The 20,307-nt window shown below is 41.6% G+C and overlaps 1 protein-coding gene across 1 annotated transcript in view; it reads right to left on the reverse strand.

The window, feature by feature from the left end:
• The window catches only part of LOC111862531 (calexcitin-2), a 68,773-nt gene extending 68,313 nt beyond the window's left edge, over nucleotides 1–460 (reverse strand). The window contains exon 1 of the mRNA XM_023848014.2: nucleotides 315–460. The gene's annotated coding sequence lies outside the window, so the exon portion shown is untranslated. The remainder of the gene's footprint in view (nucleotides 1–314) is intronic.
• Between the last annotated feature and the right edge of the window lie 19,847 nt (nucleotides 461–20,307).

The raw sequence follows: 20,307 nt of genomic DNA on the forward strand, positions 1-20,307 counted from the left end.
TAGTGTTCCGTGACTATAGTTGGTTTGACTGTTATATATAGTCGATGATTTTTTCCTCTATCTTTGTATTTAATATAATAAAATAAAAATATAATTATAATATAGTAATAAAAATTCCATGTTGAGTTTTTTTATTTGATCCACTGATTTAACTTAAAATAGTGTAACGTATATTTCACCAAAATGTTATATCTTAAAAATTTGAGCTCCTAGGCAAAAACTAATGCCATATTTGAATTCAGGGCATCAAATTCATATGAAATCAGCTCCAAATACCCCGGCACCAAAACAGCTGTTGGCCTGTGTTATCTTACCTTTAAAAATATCAGTGGACCGAAATGGGTTCTCTGATTCGAAGAAAGAAGATGGCTGATGTCTCGTGCTCTTCCAACACTGACTGTGTCCAGTAGCGAACTGACGCACAATCACTGACCGACCCTTTATTAAATGCCTAGCAGTGCCACGCCGTTCTCCCCGAGCCTCTCCCGCCGCAACGAGGCACCTGCTTGTTTGTCTCCAAGCAGTGACACCGAACTCTGATTCGCGGGACGGTAGCACAGACAGGGGCCAGCCCTCTACCAGTATCTTATCGGCACTGAACAAATAATTGAACTAATATACAAACGTAATTATTACATAAATCGTTATCAATTAGCGACTTTATGCTGTGGCAAAGAGGAAGGATAGCTCGGTCATTGTAGTGACATTGAATGTGTTGGCCTAGCGGTAATATTCTAGTCTCGCGTACCTCGATTAGGAAACAAGTTGTCCTGACAGAGGAGCTTCATGGTTTTCCTTAGTCCCTCCAGATACATGCCTGGATATTACGCCACACAGAGCATGAACAATTCCACTCATTTTTTTTCAGTTTTTCATTAATATATTTTTCAATTTGAAACTATATAATCAAAGGCAGGAAAGAGTCGTAAAATGTCTTTTATTGGCCACGACCACTTCCGCTCATAGCTTGAGCTGAGTCCTTGAGAAGCCGCCAGTCCCTGAACTACTCAAGAATTTCCAAATATTTTATAGAACCCGAAATTTCATTACCGTCTTCACAAGGGCCTTTCACTGGTCCCTATCCTGAGCCAGATTAAACAAATCCGTATCACCCGTATCATCCGTATCTCTAAGCTTTATTATTGTAAAGGGATATAAACCATTTGCTAGACAACGGTTAAGTAAAAACTAATTTCCGTTACAACGGATAGCGGATAACGAGTCGTTAGCAGGTAACATGTTGTGAACACTTAGAAAACCGAACCGTTGCTTTGGAAATGAATACAAGGTTTCTGACATAACTCATGGATATAACATAGATCTCTATCAAGTTCTCGGGAATTTTATAAAAGGCAGTGAATTCGAAGAAGTTGTGAAGTAGAGAGAGTTTCAGAATGAGGACATGCCCCGACGGTCATGACTGAGTCTGAGCTGTAATAATTGATTGTAATTGTAAAGAAGTGCTAGTAAACCCAATCATCGAATCTAGAACCCACAATTATTAGTCACGTCAACCCCTTATACGTCAATATTATCCTTCTACCTACATCTGGGTCTTCCCAATGGTCTCTATCCTTCTGGAGTTCTCACCAAATTCCTATATCCATTGGTCTTCTACATTATTCGTGCACCATGCACTGCCCATCTCATTCTCCTTTGACCTTATCTTTCTAACTACGACGGTAAATCAATAAGTAAGTTACAAATGGATATAGAACTTAAACAAATAAGAGTACTGATTTGAAAAATGCTTTTATTTCTCAACATAATCTCCCTGCACACTGAGGCACTTGTCCCATCGTTTCACAACCCCCTGAAAACCAGCAGCATAAAGTTCTTTGGGCTGCTGTCGGAACTAGGCGGTGACTTCCCTTTCTACAGCTTCATCGTCGGGAAAATGTTCAGCCGAAAGATGATGTTTAAGAGGGCCGAACAAATGGAAGTCGTTTGAAGCAAGACTCATCACCTGTGACAATTCGGGCTAGAATATCGTGTCCTTCATCATGGTAGCGATTGAGATGCCCATTTGCATTTTGTGTTGTGGGGTCAGCATGTGCGGCACTCATCGTGCACAGACTTTGTGAAAACCTTACCTGTCATGCGACTTCCATTTGAACATGTCAGTATGCATGGCTGCGAAAACTCTCTCTCTCTCTCTCTCTCTCGGTATGTTGACGGATTTACACGTTTTCGACACTTCTGAATACAAAAAGAAAAAGAAGCAATGTGGGTTGTGGACTCCTGTGTGTATGTCTGCATGGATAAGCGCCTCGCTAGAACCTCAACGGATGGACGAATTTAATTCAAATTTAGTACAAGTATTTAGGAATTTATCCATCATAAGTTGTTGACCGGAGAATATAAATGTTATAGCACCAAAATTGGGTCCTTCGAACGGGGCCCTAAAACATAAAACTGTGATTTTTCCTAGACAGATACTCCAGAGGTTTCAGTTTGCATTTAATTAATTTAAGGAGACCATTGGCAGTAGATAAACTGCATAAAGAACATTGTATGTAAGCAATGCATACGTAAAGGGCTTGTGTAAACAGAGACCAGCAGCGGTCTACCTAACAAGGATCGATTCGTTTCCAAAGCAAAATTCAAGATTTCAAGGAAGCACAGTCTGTATAGCTACGGGCTGGGCAACCCAGGTTCGCTTCCCGGCAGGGTAAGATTTCTCTTTTTTCCACAGCGTCCAGACCGGGTTTGGGGTACATCTAGCTTCGTATCCAATGGGAAACGGGGGCTCTTTCCCCTGAGATTAAAGCCGCCGGAGTGTGAAGCTGACACTCAGCTCCATCTATTGCCGAAGTCAAGAAAATGTGGATGTATACATCAACTCCCCCATACGCCTTCATGCCGTAAAGCCTATCTAATTAAGCACAGGAACAAATTTATCTTAATTCACCGCGTACTTTTCGAGTTCTTTCTTCGCCAGTCGCCCAAGCACAGGGCGTTATATCGTGTGGCTGCTGAGAGCGTTGTTAAGGACCCCACATGTCTAGCGTTGAGATCATTAAACCTGCTTTTCTATAATATCCTGCCGCTCTGTGTGCCCGTTACGTTGCTACGCTCTAAAGTTCGTTTTAATAATCCTTATCAGACAACTCAGCTGTTCCTTTGTCCGGAAACGAGTGACGCGAACAGGGGCTTGATTAGAATTCATCCTCAAACTGACGACAAAGTAGCTTCAACCTGCGTCTTATCTCGGCAACGAAAAATCTTTTTATTTGCCTTCCCATAACCACGTGTTGGTGGGCAGGGCATGTAGCACGAATCGGGGAGAATAGAAATGCATATAGGACATTGGTGGAAAAGCCAGAAGGAAAAAGAGACCACTGGGAAGATAAAGGCGTGGGTGGGCGGAAAATGTTAAAAATGATCTTAGAAGAGAAATAGGATGGGATGTTATGGATTAGATTGATCTGGCTCAGGATAGGGACCAGTGGAGGGCTCTTGTGAACACGGTAATGAACCTTCGGGTTCCATAAAATGCTGTGAAGTTCTTGAGTAGCTGCACAACTGACGGCTTCTCAAGAAGGGTTCAGCTCCGTGAATGAGTGGGCGAGTGATGTAGCCTCGAACTGTTGAGAGATTGAGACGTCAGCCAGCTGACTACGACAGTGTGCTGTGAGTCTAGCAGATATCCATTGTGGAATTAATGGCCGAATGCAAAATCCGCGACGGATGCAGTCAGGTGTTTTAAATGTCCGATGTCTGCCCTTCGTTGGCTCTTAAACGCCTTCGTTCCCAGAATTTCATTCTCTTAAATCCCGCTTGACTTCCTGTGAGATCCGTGACGGACGGAGTATCATGAGAGCTCAGGTTTCTCTGAGTTAACTCCGAGTTTCGTTGCTGATCATCGTTTTACTCTTCGACACTTATTATGATGATGATCAAATCTAATCACAGTGGCCACGCGGGCTGAGTCATAAACCGACTTCGTTCGCTCGAACGCTGGGATCTTTGGTTCGAATCCCACTGAAGGCATGGATGTCTGTGTACGTTTATTCTGTGTTTGTGTTCTGTGTGTAGGTATAGGCATTTATGATCTTTATGGTATGCATGCTTTGTGTGTAGCTCACTGAAAGGATACGTAATTTGAGGCAGTGTACGCCGCAGTAAGTTCAGAAAACTCAGAAACTGACACTAAGCAATCATGTACGCCAAAGGATGACCCAGGTAAGGGTCGAAACATGTAGCGAAGTCATTAACAGCAAAATTAAGCAGATGTTTACACGATAGAAGCTGAACTTATTGTTCTGTACACTGCCTCAAATCGTATCCTTTTCGGTAGCGGCCTTCCAACAGGCTGATCCCCCATCCAAGGATTCATAATTACTGGGTAGAGGATCAAGAAACTGAAAAAGCGGCCAAGGCACAACAAAGGACTGTAGAGCCATTAGAGTAATAATACTAAAATCAAGGGGAATGGTATAGGCAGGACGTGCAGAACGCATAGAAATAAAGAGATTCTTTAATTTTAGTAACAACATCTGAAGGAACGGGACCACTTGGAGGATCTAGACATATATGGGAGCATAATATTAAAATGTATCTTAAAGATATGGGGTTAGGAGTGTGTGAACTTGATTCGTCTGACTCGGATAAGGACGAACGATGGGCTCTTGTGAATACGAAATGAATCCTGGGTTTCATATTTGACCAGCTGAGCAACTATTGGCTTCATAAAATTGAATGTGTTCTATTCTGTTAATTTTAATTACACTGTTCTTCCATATTAATCACCGCCCCCTGACAACGCAGCACATTATCACAACCACGGTCTTAAAGTTGGGGACTTCATCTCTGAGCCGGTACGCGGCCGGTTACAGGCGTGAGGTGGTTAATGTGAGAGCAAGTAATAAAATGCACAGAGATACTGGGTTTTCGAACTTTGTCCATCGTCCGGATTCTAAATAAGTGAGTAAAACACAGCGTTTCGGAAACTGGATCTGTTTCCTTCTTCAGGTGATGGAAGACACCTACTCTGTTGGGTCATTTAAAAAGAGCTAAGCTCAATCACTGGACACTACAATGGTTTGGCGACCTTCGGAGACGCAAGTTTCCTCAGATTCTCTCAATAACTACAAAGAGACCGACTTCTGATAGCACACGTCAAACGTTCCTGCTAAGATAAGGAATGCAGGCCAACAGTTTACGTAGTTTAGTGTGAAGTGCGTTGGTCAACACGAGATTTTGTCTTTGTTGTATGAAACTTGATGCTGACTTATGCAACGAACCGATAATCTTGCATCGCGGCCACTTGACATAGTCATAAACACATCTGAGATAAGTGTAATTGAAAACCATTCTTAATTTGCCGACGAGATATGGGTGCAAACTTTACATTTGCTCAATTACACCGACGTGTCAGGAAAAGAGCAAAACATTTTTAAAAGTAGTGTAAATATTGCGCGCAGTTGAAATCAGAATTTGATTCTGGAGAAAGTTAGTAGGACAGTGAATTTGGGTAATGCTTGCTACCGTTCAGTTCAGAAACTTTTGTCTTCCTCTCTGCTGTCTTACTTACTTACGGAGCTGAGCCCTTCTTGAGAAGCCAAATTTGCAGCTACTCGAGAATCTCCCAGCCCGAAAGTTCATTACCGTGTTCACAAGAGCCTTCCTCCGGTCTCTATTCTGAGCCAGATCAATCCAGTCCATACCACGCCATCTCAATAAGATCCATTTTAATGTTGTACACCCATCTACTTCGTGGTCTATCTAGTTGTCTGTTTCTTTCTGGATGTCCTACCAATATCCTATATGCATTCATCTCCATCATTCCTGCTACATGTCCTGCCCATATCATCGTCCTTGACTTGATCATTCTTATTATGCTTGGCGAAGAGTACAAGTTATGAAGATCATCATTATGCAGTTTTCTCCAACTTCCTGTCACTTCATCTCCCTTCAGTCCAAATATTCTCCTCAACACCCTGTTCTCAAACACCCTCAGTCTATGTTCCTCCCTTAATGTCAGAAACCAAGTTTCACAGCCATGTATAACCACAGGCAAAATTATAGTTTTGTATATATGAATTTTTATGTTTTTGGACAACAGACGAGAAGACAAAAGGTTCTGGACTGAATGGTAGCAAGCATTACCCGAGTTCAATCTCCTCTTAATTTCCTCCTGAATTAGGTTTTGATTTGTTATCGTCGTTCCCAAATATCTGAACTGTGCCACATTTTCAAAAGATCTGTTACCTATCTTTATGTCATGATTTTGCCCTGCATTTTGGTGACGAGACAGCAACATATACTTAGTTTCTTCTGTCTTTACTTCTAGTCCAACCCCCTTACTTGCGTCAATTAAAGTTTGTGTGTTTTTCTTTATGGTATCTACATATTATCACCCAGTAGATTCACATCATCGGCGTAGACCAACAGCTGATGTGTCCCATTTAATTTCAGTCCCACCTGATTTCCCTGGACCTTCCTAATGCCATATTCTAAGGCAAAGTTGAAAAGGAGTGGCGATAAAGCATCTCCTTGTTTTAGACCATTCTGAATAGGAAATTTATCAGACAAATGTTTACCTACACGGACTTTACTATACGTTTCGTTTAAACACATTTTAATCAACCTAACTAGTTTCATGGGTATCCCAAACTCTATTAGAATATTGTACAATACTTCCCTCCTAACTGAATCATAAGCTTTCTTTAAGTCTATGAATAGCTGATGTACTGTCTCATTGTACTCTCATTTTTTCTCCATATCTGACAAATGCAAAAGATCTGATGTGTAGTTGATCTGTTACATTGAAACCCACACTGATGATCCCCAATAATTTCATGTACGAGTATATACGGACTTAACCTTGAAAGAATATTGGACAAAATTTTACATGAAGTTGATAGCGGTGATATCCCACGATAATTACTACAGTCAGTGTTATCACCTTTCTTGTGAACTGGTACAATAATAGACTCCTTCCACTGATCAGCCAATTTTTTCTTATGCCAGATAGAAGTAATTAACTTATGGATCTTAGAACGTAATATTTCGCCTCCTGCTTGAACAAGTTCTGCCGGGATTTGATCACTACCCGGCAATTTATACCTTTTCAATTTTTCAATAGCAATTTCAACCTCAAAAAGGCTGGGATCAGGTATTAACGACTCAGCTGTATGGATTCTTGTCCTCCTAACATCACTTACCCTATGTACTCGTAGTTTGGTCTCAGCCCTTCGCCTGTGGGAAACACAACGCAACAAGTAGCCAAAAGTGTCCTGTTCTGCTGTTCCAAATGGAACCATGTGATTGCAAACAGGTTTGCTACTGATCTGTAGTACCGTTTTGCTCTGAACTTGCTCGAGCGGAAGGAGCTGGGGTGGATGCCGGTGTGCAGGGGCTGCTACAGTGAGCTAGTTAAGTGCCGACCTGTAATTACAGTTAGCGGCAATCCTGACCCAGGTTCTTCGACTGTAACGAGTAAAGAGATCCTGATTTTAGACGTTCACAGGGAAAGCAGCCTAATTAAAAATGTGCATAGGAGATAATCCTAATTTAAAATATGTAAAGAAAAGGGTCGTAATTTAAGATGTTTACAAGAAGAGGGTCTTAAGTAAAAATACGAATAGGTAAAGTTTGCCTGTGCTTAACAAATTGAGCACTGCACCATGAAGGCGTATGGGGAAGTGCATGTGTAGATCCACAATTTTTTACCTCGGCACTAGCTGGAGGTGAGTGGTCAGCTTCACGCCTCGCCCGCTTTACCCCTAAGGAAAGAACCCCCGGTACACTTTGGATAGGAGGGTGGCTGGACCCAAGGGTTGGTTTGGACCACGTGGAGAAGAGAAAGTTCTTGATCCTACCGGGACTCGAACGCCGACACCTCGGTCGTTCAGCCCGTAGCTAGTCGCTATACCGACTGAGATATCCCGGCTCCTCACTTATAGATAAAAGGGTTCTAAATTAAAATTTGAACAAGAAAGAGATCATAATTTCAAAATCTGAACATGAAAATGGTCCAAATTTAGTATATTAGTATATTAGTATACAGGAAAATAGTCCTAATTTGAAATGCGAACGGGAAATAGGTTTTAATTTCAAACATATGTGGGAAAATGGTCCCAATTTGAAATGAATACAGGAAATGGTCTTACTTTGAAACACGTATAGGAAAATGGTCGTAATTTGAAACTTGTATAGGAAAGTGGTCCTAATTTGAAACGTACACAAGAAAATGGTCCTAATTTGAAACCTGCACAGGAAAATGGTCGTAATTTGAAATGTGTACAGGAAATTGGTCCTAATTTGAAACGTGTGCAGGGAAATGGCCCTAATTTGAAATATGCATAGGAAAATTGTCCTAATTTGAACTGTGAACAAGAAATTTGTCCTAGTTTGAAACGTATGCAGGATAATAGTCCTCATTCGGAACGTGTACAGAAAGGCGTCCCTGATTTAGAATGTGAACAGGGAGATGATCCCAATTAAAACGTGTACTTGCTTGATATGTCACTGCGAGAGCTGAGGTATTCGCGATTCTGAATATGAAACTTAATGTCTCCTTAAATGTGGCACGTACTTAACAACATTTCAACGGAACCTCCTGCCTCCGTCTTCGGTGTAGAAATGTGAGCTGACTGTTGAAATATATTAGGTATGCAGAGAACAGGGCGAATGAAATGGGGCTCCAAGCGGACCAATAGGAGTAAAGAGAAAGAGTGGAAATAATATTTTGCCCTTAGAAAGACTCCCCATACTGCTTTTCAGTTACAAAGACATATCCGTTTGTGCTGTTTAGGATAGTAATCGTTGTTTTGTGAGAGAACCATATGGCTCACATAATTATATTCTGGATACAAAATACAGAATTCTTTGATGTAAAAGCGTGTGTATGCCTAATAGAGTAACGAGTATGCGTTAAAGGGTTAATTGAGTAACATAAGCATGTTGTAGCGAGCTAACACTTTGAAGTCCGAAATTCATCTAAATGATATTTTAAAATGTAATTACTGCGTCACACAAAACAACCCGCGTCTCATAACAAAGCTCAACCGGTTAATACTGCTTAGGGATATAATAGTTGTTTATTGTGAGAACTATAGTGAACACGCAAATACACTGTGTGGGCAGAATGCAGATTTCCGTGATATATACAAATTCAGTTCGTACCTCACAGGAAACACATTACGTCTCCACTACAAAGCCCAACGGGTTAATGCTGTTTAGGGATATAATAGTTGTTTATTGTGAGAATCATACGGAGCACATAAATACACTGTGTGGACAGAATGGAGAGTTCTGTAATTTTACAAATCCAGTTCCTACGTCACAAGAAACACATTCCGTCTCCTCTACAAAGCCCAACCGGTTAATGCTGTTTAGGGAAACAGTCGCTGTTTATTGTGAGAACCATCCGGAACACACAAATACACTGTGTGGGCAGAATGCAGAGCTCTGTAATATATACAAATCCAGTTCGTACCTCACAGGAAACACATCACATCTTCGCTACAAAGAACAACCTGTTAAAACTGCTTAGGGATACAATAGTTGTTTATGGTGAGAATCACGCGAAACACAGAACATACTATGTGTATGTGTGTGTATGGGGAAATACATGTTAAAGCTGGTGGTACACATAGTTGACACCATGCTTTAATTATTAATATTGTTTAGAGAAATAATTGCTATTTTTAAGAGAATCATGCGAAGTACGTGGAGGCAAACTGCAGTGTGTTGAATATTAAAGCAGATGATACGAATAGTTACCACTCTTTAGGGAAAATAATCGCTATATTTCTGAGAATCATATGAAGTATATCGATATCATAATATATTTGACCAACACGTTGCCTAGCAACGGCCCCGTAAACAACTTCAACAGTAGACTGTACTCAATGGGTTCCGCGCCCCCAGTGTTGCTATCCAACGGCCAGGTAAATACACCTGTACAACAATAGAGGCTGTGTTTTCAGTGGAGTCCGTGCTGCGACTATATTGGAACTAGAAGTGACAGTGACAGTGACAGTGACAGTGACAGAGTTCGAACTAGACGGTAGGAGACAGCCACGGAAATTCGTCGACTTGTGAAGATTTAAAGCGCGAACAGAAGATTCTATTTATATGCAATATTTGGAGTAATTTGAAGCGCTAGTTCCTGTTTTTTAAGTCTGTTACCAGGAGAGGACCAGTGTGTGTGTAAATCAGCGATAGCGCTGTATTTAATATAATTAAGAGAGGCTGTAACCAAAGTGGCAATAAATCCAATCATCCGAACTAGAACCCGTCATTCTCGTCACGCGTACCACCCCACATGTAACAATATATTGTGTAGGCAAAGTGCATGGCTGCTGAATATTAAATCAAGTGGTACATATACTTACCACAGTACTTTTAAATTTCTGGTATTTAGCGAAATAATAGCTGTTTATTGTAAAATAATCACATTAAATACACACTCAGAAGGCAGAATAAAGGGTTTAATTGATGTTAAAGCAGTTCGTACATATATTTACCAACATCTTTTGAATGGTTACTGATATTTAGCAAAATAATTGCTGTTTATTCTAAAAAAAACACCTGAAATGTAGGCTCTGCCAGCAGAATGAAGGGTTTGAAGAATTCTGAAGCAGGTGGTACACATAGTTATCATTGTGCTTTATAAGATTAAGGGTGCATTCTGTTCTGGGCTGTTACTGTACTGAAAGGGCCCCACAATATTTGGGTTGCGCTTGTATGGCCCTCCCACTTCTAAGTTATGGCTAAGGAGAGAAAGTACTTGACGATTTCTTTGCTTCTGAAGTGGCGACACAGAGAACAGTTCATCCTGTCAAGAGCCTCCGCAACATTTCGCTGTTTCCAGACGACGAAACAGAAGTAGAACCTACATGGTCTGATGGCAGCAGATATGACTATGGTGTTCTGGCGTGTGACGTCGTGTAGTCTGATAGGACTTTACCAACTTCCTGAGGAGCTTACTTCCTCCTTCCTCATGGTCGGAAATTATGACGAGACTGAAACTAGTAAGAATTGGGGCCTTATTTACTGCTGGAGATTTTCACTGAGCTATCCAGGTTTCTTCCGGTTCCAGTTTCTTCATTAGAGGCCGTCACAACACAACAATACAAAGGTCAAGGCTAAAATTAGCTTGACTACATGTTTCTAGCCTTGACCTTTATATTGTTGTATTGTGACGGACTCTAATGAAGAAATTGTATATAATAACAAAACTGGATGCACGAAATGAAAATTCTGTATCAGTATCAGAAAATTCAGTATCTCTGTGTCATGGGTAATAAAACGTTATTAATTTTCTTCAAAGTAGTTAATTTACCGCGGGAAGAATTTCAGATGAAATTGTATACAATATCATTTCTACAGCATTTGCACAGCGCGCCGATGAAATCATCACGTGATTTTAGTGTGACTGTAGACGGGGTTTCGATCAGTAATAGGATTTATTGAACACTAACAACTCGTAACTACAAGTAAGGATTATGCTCTCACTGTTTTACACACTTCACAGATCACTATACGACACACAAGGTCTTCTCAGTCTGTTAAGTTTTTGACTATTTGTTGCTTGGTAGCGGCTTCCAACAGCGGACGTTCCCCTTCCTCTGGATTCCCGAAATGTCCCTGTACCTCAGTTACTAGTTTCTCACAACTGTACCCAAGCGGTTATCTAACTAACTGCAACCCTAAATTGTCCTGCTTATATTTCGGCACGAACCGCAAGAAAACATTATTCCTCTGTTGTAGTGCAATTGTTGCAATGGGAAAATGCTTGTTTGCACAGCTGTTACTAAGCAACGACTGTTATATAGTCGCTTATTTCGCGGCTGTTGGTTAGCGGCGGGTCTCCATGTCACAATATCATTAAATTTCTTCCACATAGTTAATTTGCTATGGAGAGACTTTTCAAATAAAATTGTATGCAAAAACCATTGCTACAGCATTTGCACAGTGCGCTGATAAGATTGTTTGCAAAACAAATAGCACACAGTTATTTTCCTCTCTGTTATCTAATGATTTTCAACTGTATTATCATGTGATTCCCCTTCAGCATTTCTTTTTATCAGTTAAGTGATAAGTGAATGAACATAACTGGTCTCAAGCCGCCTCTTTCATGTGGGAAATCTGGATCAATTGGGCAGATTACTGTATTTGAGTATCTTTGCCTTTCAGGAAAGTGAAATTGAAGCGAGCATCACTTAAACCGCGTAAAAGTACAACTTACGAGCAAGAAAGCTGTTAAAGCATATCACAGTGTTGAATCATATATATGCGAACACAACAAAAGCAAGAAACTTATGCAACGCTACGCAAACAAGAAATTTTCTGCATAACATTCGAGGTTTTCATGACAATGAATAATCCCGTCTTCATGACTGAGACGCAGTGCAGTCTGGTAAAACTTTAACTGAAATCTCAGAGGAACCTCCAATCTGATCTTCAAGACACAGTAGTAGCCTCCATTTGTTCACTCATGCATTCTCTCTCCTCGTCTCTCTATTCTCGGAAAACGAACCCATTAAGGGTCAAAGTCATTTACACAGCTCGTCTTTCTCCTATTGGCTCGCTCAGGATTCCAGTTCCGCTTCTCCCCTTCCCCCTCCGTTTCTGTTTACACTTCGATTCTCCCCCAAATTAATCTTCAACCCTGAAGACGGAAGAAGTAGTTTTCCTTGCAAAACGTTTGTAACGATTTTTGGGACATCAGTTCCTACCTCGTTACTGGATAACAACCTCGAAACAAATAACGAGGTAACATCCGCTGCTAGGTAACAGACTCTTGATAAGTACGCAGACCTTCCCGAGTAACGCCTTCTCAAACAAACACGTTAACACGGAGACGGTTTGGGTACAACAATGAACTTGTTTTCTACGCGGTCAGTGCCGAGATAAAACCAAGCCAAGTCAGTTGTCAAAACCCATGTGGAGGCGGGGTCGAATACCTCCACCGTGACCTGCGAGTTTTAGGTGACGAAAAGGAAAGTCTCACATCTGAGAGAGTAAAATATGGTCGCGAGTCCCAAGGGTCTCGGACCCGAGAAAGACTGCGCTGGCAAGAACTAGCAGCATATACAAAAGACAGACCCGTCCTCTCGTCAGAGAGGGCGCCCCACAAAAACGAGACCGTAACTGTCAAACAGTAATAAATATCTGGTCATGAGCCCCAGATGGGGCTCGACACCAAGACTTACTGACTGACTGACTAACCGTCAGTCACAGTGTGACTTTGACTTTGTCAGCAGTAAGTTGTAAGGGAAACTGTGAAGAGGAGACTTTGTGGGTGCAATTTAAAATTCCACACTGTTAGAACCGTAAACAGAGAACGACTTGTGAAGACATAGGAGACTGAAAAGACTGTATTGATTTGTAAAGTGAGGGAAATAGCGATGCAGTCACGAGTCGTGTGTTAATGTGGTCAGTAAACTCAGTCTCAGTCCAAACCCCGTGAAGAGTCACCCTAGCATGTGACAATATATACGTATGCATGTATATAAGTAAAGCTATCCTTGTAACAGGCCGTGGAGGCCCATAGGATTGTGAGAGGTCGAGGCTCTCACATTTTCTCGAGAGTCTGCTAACAGATGGTGGTGAGGTTAAGTAAAGCTATCCCTGTAACAGGCCGTAGAGGCTCATAGGGTTGTGAGACGTCGAGGCTCCCACATTTTCTCTAGACGCTCATAGATGGCGGCAAGGTTGTCAATCCTACTCTCCGGCCGCCTTCTACCCCCAAGATTATTCCAAGAATATTCCTGGTACCCATATATGTTAGAGGCTGAGTCGACCCCAGGGCCATAGTGCGGCTGGAAGGATTAGGTCAACTGAAAGAAAATTCAATGACTTCATCGGGACTTGAACCCGCGACCTTCCGGCTTGTAGCATAGTGCCTCATCGCTACCGCACCCCCATATATATATATATGATGTGTAGATGTGAAGCTGGCCTGAACTGTGACCATTTGAAACTCTTAATTATATTGAAATTTGAAACGCTAGAGCCGTGTCATCACTGTGCTCATTACAAAATACAAAATGAATGTGTTGTTTATCTATTATTTGTGAAGCAGAGAGCAATTTTAAAATCACAAGGTATCCATGTTAATTCTTTGTTTTAAAAGCACTTTAAATCACCTTTCTCTTTTAACGAAAAAACAGACGTTAGTTTGAAGCCTAAACATTTCCATTTGTAAATAAATGTAATTGGTCGGAAAGACTGGGGCTGTTCTTAGTAACTTTGGGGCGTAGCTTCTAATACTCACAAACAAAAATAGCTTTAAAAACAAAAATAAAAAATATGGGATTAATTGGTTGAGGCACTGTGCTACAAGCCGGAAGGTCGCGGGAACGAATCCCAATGAGGTGGATTTTTTCAAATTACGTAAACCTTCCAGCCGCACTATGGCCCTGGTGTCGATTCAACCTTTAACAAAAATGAGTACCAGGAATATTCTTGGTGGTAAGGACGGTCGGAGCGTAAGGCTGAAAACCTCACCACCACCTGCGAGCCGATTTTCTAGAAAATGTGAGAACATCAACATCTCACAACCCTATGGGCCTCCACGGCCTGTTACAGGGATAGCTTTACTTAACCTCACCGCCATCTGTCAGCCGATTGTCTAGAAAATGTGAGAGTCTCAACATTTCACAACCCTATGGGCCTCCACGGCCTGTTAGAGGGATTTTTTTTTTATTTCTTGCAATTTACAATCTACTCTACAAGGAAGCAATAAGTAAATATGTTCTAAGAAATCACTTGTGCTGAGTGATCATCCAGTGATGATCCTCCTATGTAGTATACTATGCACTATGTTGTTGAGTAAGGCTACCCATCTTCAACAGTGTGTTGTTTTAAGTCTGAGGGCCATTGTCGTTTTAGTCTTCGTCTGATGTTTAATGGGTTGCTTAGGTCAGTTACCCAACTGTTTTTGTGTCCCATCAGTCGGTTGTGGTATATAATAGAATATCTTTTGATTTCTTCTGTGACGAATGGGATTTGAAGATCATTGTGTAATGTGAAGTTCGAGACATACCATGGGGCGTTGGTTATGGAGCGCAGTACATTTGATTGGAGTCTTTGAATTATTTTGGTGTTCGAAGGCTTAGCACACCCCCACAGTTGAACTCCGTACGTCCAAATCGGTTTCAATATGCATTTGTAAATTAAAATCTTGTTTTCTAGGCTGAGTTTGGATTTTCGTCCTAAGAGCCATGACATTTGTCGTACTTTTAGGTTTAGATGTTGGCGTTTTGTCTTGATGTGCTTCTGCCAAGTTAGCTTCTGGTCTAGGTATAGGCCTAGGTATTTTACTTCTGTCTGTACTGGGATTTGTAAATTATTGATTGTAACTGGTGGACAGTGTGTGCGCTTTGCTGTGAATGTTATCTGCGAAGATTTTGTTTGGTTTATCCTGATTTTCCATTTTTTGAACCATTCTTGTAGCAGGTCCAGACGGTGTTGAAGAAATTGCGATGCCACTGCCGGGTCACGGTCTGTTGCTAGGAGAGCAGTATCGTCTGCAAAGGTTGCTATTGTGGTGTTGTTGGTTGTGTTAGAGGGATAGCTTTACTTTATTTAACTTTACTGGATTAAAGAGGCTCTTCTAATTAAGCATATCATGAAGAAGATGATAGAGCGACTGTTGTCCACAGAGCAATCTATGAACAGAATTAAGTACTACTTGCAATCAGAGCTTACAGCCCTCTATCGGCCTAGGTTACTGCTGCAGTATCACGCAGCATCATTACAATTCCATTATAAATAATTGTGTGTTTCTCAGACTGAGTTACATTTTTTTTATTTAATGATGCCGTTAGTATCGAAACTATAAGCATCCATGATAGGATTGTGATAGTCAAAGGTAAAATTTTGTAAGATTTGAGGTTTTCACGGCGACTATGAAGAATGCTGTCTTCTTGGATGCGGCGCCTTGTAGATAGTGTGTAAACCGACGTTTCGGAGGGAAGTATCGTCTCCATCTATCTGCAGCCACCTGCTCAAGCTGGTTCCTCGCTCACGAATATTTTCTACCCTGAAAATGGAGGCGATGCGTTCCTTGGAAACGTCGGTTTACACAATATCTACACAGTGCCACATCCCAGAAGACGGCACTCTTCAGAGGTAAAATTGTTCCTGTGCTTAATTAGGTATAATGCCGTGAAGACATGCTACTCGGCATCAGGTTAACATGAGTCGGAGCTTCACTCTCATTCCGCTTTAACCCCTGGGAAGAATGCTGCTCTGCCCACTACATAAGAGGCTGGGTGGACCCCACGGCAGGTTTGGACGCTGTGCAGAAGGGGATAGCTCAGTAGGTTTAGGGACAGATTACGGACTAGAAGGCCCGATTTCGATTCCCGCCAGTGTAGGTGAAACCGAAATACTCACAGAGAACCTAGAACCTGTGTGCGCCTTGGAAAATTTCAAATGGCGCGGAGAACTCTGTTTTCCTTGACTCCTCTTCTATACTGCAAAGCACTTCCTTATAACCACTTTGCACTGACAACGCAGAAAACACAGCCTCCTTTTTCCATTGGCTTACTCTTTGATCTTGGAAATGAAGGTGATTTACTATTTCGAAACGTCAGGCTCTCTTCTAACTGCACGGAGTAAAACCCATAGGACTGTACTTTTCTTAGCGACTCCTTGGGAGTGTAAAAGCCAGTAATTTTACAGACTTTCAGAACAATGTAGCAGACTTCAATATAGTACACTAACTCCATGGAGCTGAGCTTTCTTGAGAAGCCGCCAGTTGTGAAGCTACTCAAGAACTTCCCAGAATTTTATGGAGCCCGAAGGTTCATTATCGTGTTCACAAGAGCCCTCCACTGGTCCCTATCCTGAACCAGATAGATCCAGTCCATATCATCCCATCCTTTCTCTCGAAGATCCCTTTTAATATTATCCGCACATCTAAAGTCTTGGTCTTCCCAATGGTCTATTTCCTTCTGGCTTTCCCAAAAATATCCTATATGAAATTCTCTTCTGTCCCACTCGTGCTACATGCCCTACCATCTCACCCTCCTTGATCGATATATTATACAGTAGAGAAAATTACAATTTCAACAGTAATTTCCCGAGGAGAAGTCTACTAGGAAATATTTATATACGAAACGAATAAATATTTTAACATCATAGTTTCTGTGGCTTTCAGTTTAATTATACAAAGCTGACTCAAACTGTGACGCCTGTGACTTGCGTTTGAGAGGTCGCCTGTTCGACTATATTGACTTGATAATTCTCTTGGTTTACTTCTATCCCTCCCGACAAATTATGGGATTAGTATTTCAAATCAGGCTGCAATCAGTTTCTACCAAATCATTTTCAAGTATCAGTCACTAACATCTAAACAAGGGAGTCTGGATTGCTCAGTCGATATAGTGACGGGCTAAGAGCTGGGACTGCTGGGGTTCGATTCCCGGCAAGGACAAGATTTCTCTCTTCTCCACAGCTTCCAGACCAGCTCTGAGATCCACCCAGTCTCCTCTTTAATGGGTACCGGCGGTTCTTTCCCTGAGGGTAAACACGAGGTCAAGAATTGTGGAGCTGTACTTCCACTCCCCCATATGTCTTCACGGTATAGTGTTTAATTAATTAAATAATCATTGAGACAACTTTGTTTAGAGTCTGAGTTAGTGACATCTTAGTTAATAATTTATTATTAAAATGCAGTAGTAATATTATTAACGTAATTAATATAACAGTGTTCTGAATTACCCCAGTTTTAAAATTTTTAGATTTTCCCAGAACCTATCGCACATTCTTCTGCGTGAATCATTTCTGAAATTTACACATTCAGCATTGCGTGGGTGTAGATAATATTCAGGGTTGTTCATAATCAGTTTCCCAAAACCCTCGATCTATTCCTCTTGTCCATGGAATATTCCGTTGAAGATTGAAGAGAGATTATCAATATCACAATTCAATTGACGTAATTACTTTCAACGGGCCCAAGTATTATCACACGGCACTTGAGAATTTGAGACTCATCCGTCAGTAACATCATAGTACTCCTAGCTGTGCACTGCACCACTCGACCTCTGAAAATGTTCTTACTGGAATGAACTTTGAAGAGAAATTGTATATTGAGAAACGAGCAGTTGTTGGCCAGCTTTTGCTGTGGCTTTGGTAAAGGTAACATGTTCAATCTAGGCCGACATAAATTCTTCCACGAAGATACAAATTGTTCCTCGTCATAACGTGTTGGAATCACGAAGATACAAATTCTTCCTCGCTTAAAGCTTTGAAGCTGTCACTACACAAGTTCTTCCTCGTCATACGTGTTAAGTCACGAAGACACAAATTCTTCCTCGCTTAAAGCGTTCAAGCCGTGAATACACAAGTTCTTCCTCGTCATACATGTCACGAAGACACAAATTCTTCCTCGCTTAAAGCGTTGAACCTCTGACTACACGAATTCTTCCTCGTCATACGTGTTAAGTCACGAAGACACAAATTCTTCCTCGCTTAAAGCGTTCAAGCTGTGAATACACAAGTTCTTCCTCGTCATACATATCACGAAGACACAAATTCTTCTTCGCTTCAACCATTGAAGTTGCTATGGTACAAATTCTTCGTCGCTTTATCTTTTGAAATAACCAAGATATAAATTCTTCCTCTGTTCAAACGTTAAAATTATGGCAACATAAATTCCTTCTCGCTCAATACTTTGAACCTGGGATAACACAAATTCTTCCTCAGGACATCCGAGTTATAATAGTGACTAGTTTATGGGCTGGACGATTAGAGAATTGTGGTTCGATTCCCAGCATGGGCAAGAAATTTCTTTTCTCTACAAGCCCCTGAAGGTTCTCGATTGCACACAGCCTCCTGTCCAGTGGCTACCGGGGGCTTCGTTTGCAGGGAATAAAGCAGCCGGCGCATGAAGGTGACCAGTCAACTTCATCTAGTGCTGAGGTTCAGATTATGAAGAGCTACACTTCCGTAATACACCGTCATGGCCCATTGCATAATTAAGCAAAATGACAGCGTTACAGAGTACTATCTTCGGATATGACGCCGTGTAACCCAGGAAAGTTTCCATCGAAATCTCTGAGGAACTTAATACCTCCATCTTCAGGGTCGAAGAATAGACCAATAAATGAGCCAGAAATCAAAGTGGGTACTAACCCCATCTTCGTGGGGTAAGATAAACCCAAAAGGAACAATCTAGAAGCATGTACATGTCCTTGTTCTTTGCTTATGTTAATTCTTTGTTTGGTTTACTCATCGACAGTAAAGAAAGAGGCAGTAAGTAACTCCGAAACGTCGATAAGCTTCTGCCAGATTATTAGACGTCACACCCGAGAGTGAGTCTTCTTCAAATTTACCTTTTCGCGATATGAGTATTATGCGGGGGTTGGCGGGAGTGGGGAGAACAGCCGTGTGGTGAACATGCAGCGAAGTTCAGCCTCCCTCTCTCGCTATGATGGATCGCTTGAGCGTGCTAACAGAGACGTAATGGGCTCTTCAGCTGAACTGTCCGAGCTGTTGCCTCGCATTGGGTCACGTGACGTATGGAACAGCAACACAAGGACACATCAAGACAAGAATTCTCTCGTCTGCTTAACACGTCGTGTAATCTAGTGAAAGTCAACTGCCATTTCGGAGGAACTTAAGGTGTATAGCTGATGAACGTCTCCATGTGCTAAGTTAACTAAGCAGCACGCCTTGAAGGCTTGTAGATTAGTGGAGGGTTAGCTCCACCATATTTGATGAAGATGAGGTTGTGCCACTTTACCCCCAGGGAGAGAGTTGTGATGCTAATGTAAAGACGTAGGTGGTGACAAATGAATGTATCTGGTGAAACTTGTGATCCTTGTGGCAGTAACTCTGAACTACATTATCTCCTGGTGTCTGACGCGTAGTGATTCGAAAATAAAACTTTCCGTAGAAAATGTCTCCTTCAATTTTCTGCCATGAAGATGGGAGCAGCAAGTTACTCCGAAATGTTTGCACGTATATATCGTACGGGAGAGGGATTTCTGTATGAGTCTGACTGGTACTAAATTATTTGTTTAAAAAACAGGGTAAACTTGTGACAGCCGATATAGCTCAGTCAATATAGTGACGGGCTAAAGGCTGGAAGGAAGGAGTTTGAGTCCCTGGAGGGGGAAAAAATCTCTCCACCATAGAGTCTATACCGTCTCTGGGGCCCACATCGGCTCCTATATAGTGGGTACCGGTAGCCGCTTCCCTAGGGGTTAAGGCGGCCGTGGTGTGAAGCTGACCACTTACTTCCAAATACTGCCGAGGTCAAGAACGGTGGAGCTATACCTTCATTCCCCCACACGTCTTAATGGCGTGGTGCTTAATTAAATAATCACAGAATATTTT

This window comes from Cryptotermes secundus, unplaced genomic scaffold (genome assembly GCF_002891405.2).
Source record: "Cryptotermes secundus unplaced genomic scaffold, Csec_1.0 scaffold1084, whole genome shotgun sequence".
Taxonomy (NCBI): domain Eukaryota; kingdom Metazoa; phylum Arthropoda; class Insecta; order Blattodea; family Kalotermitidae; genus Cryptotermes; species Cryptotermes secundus.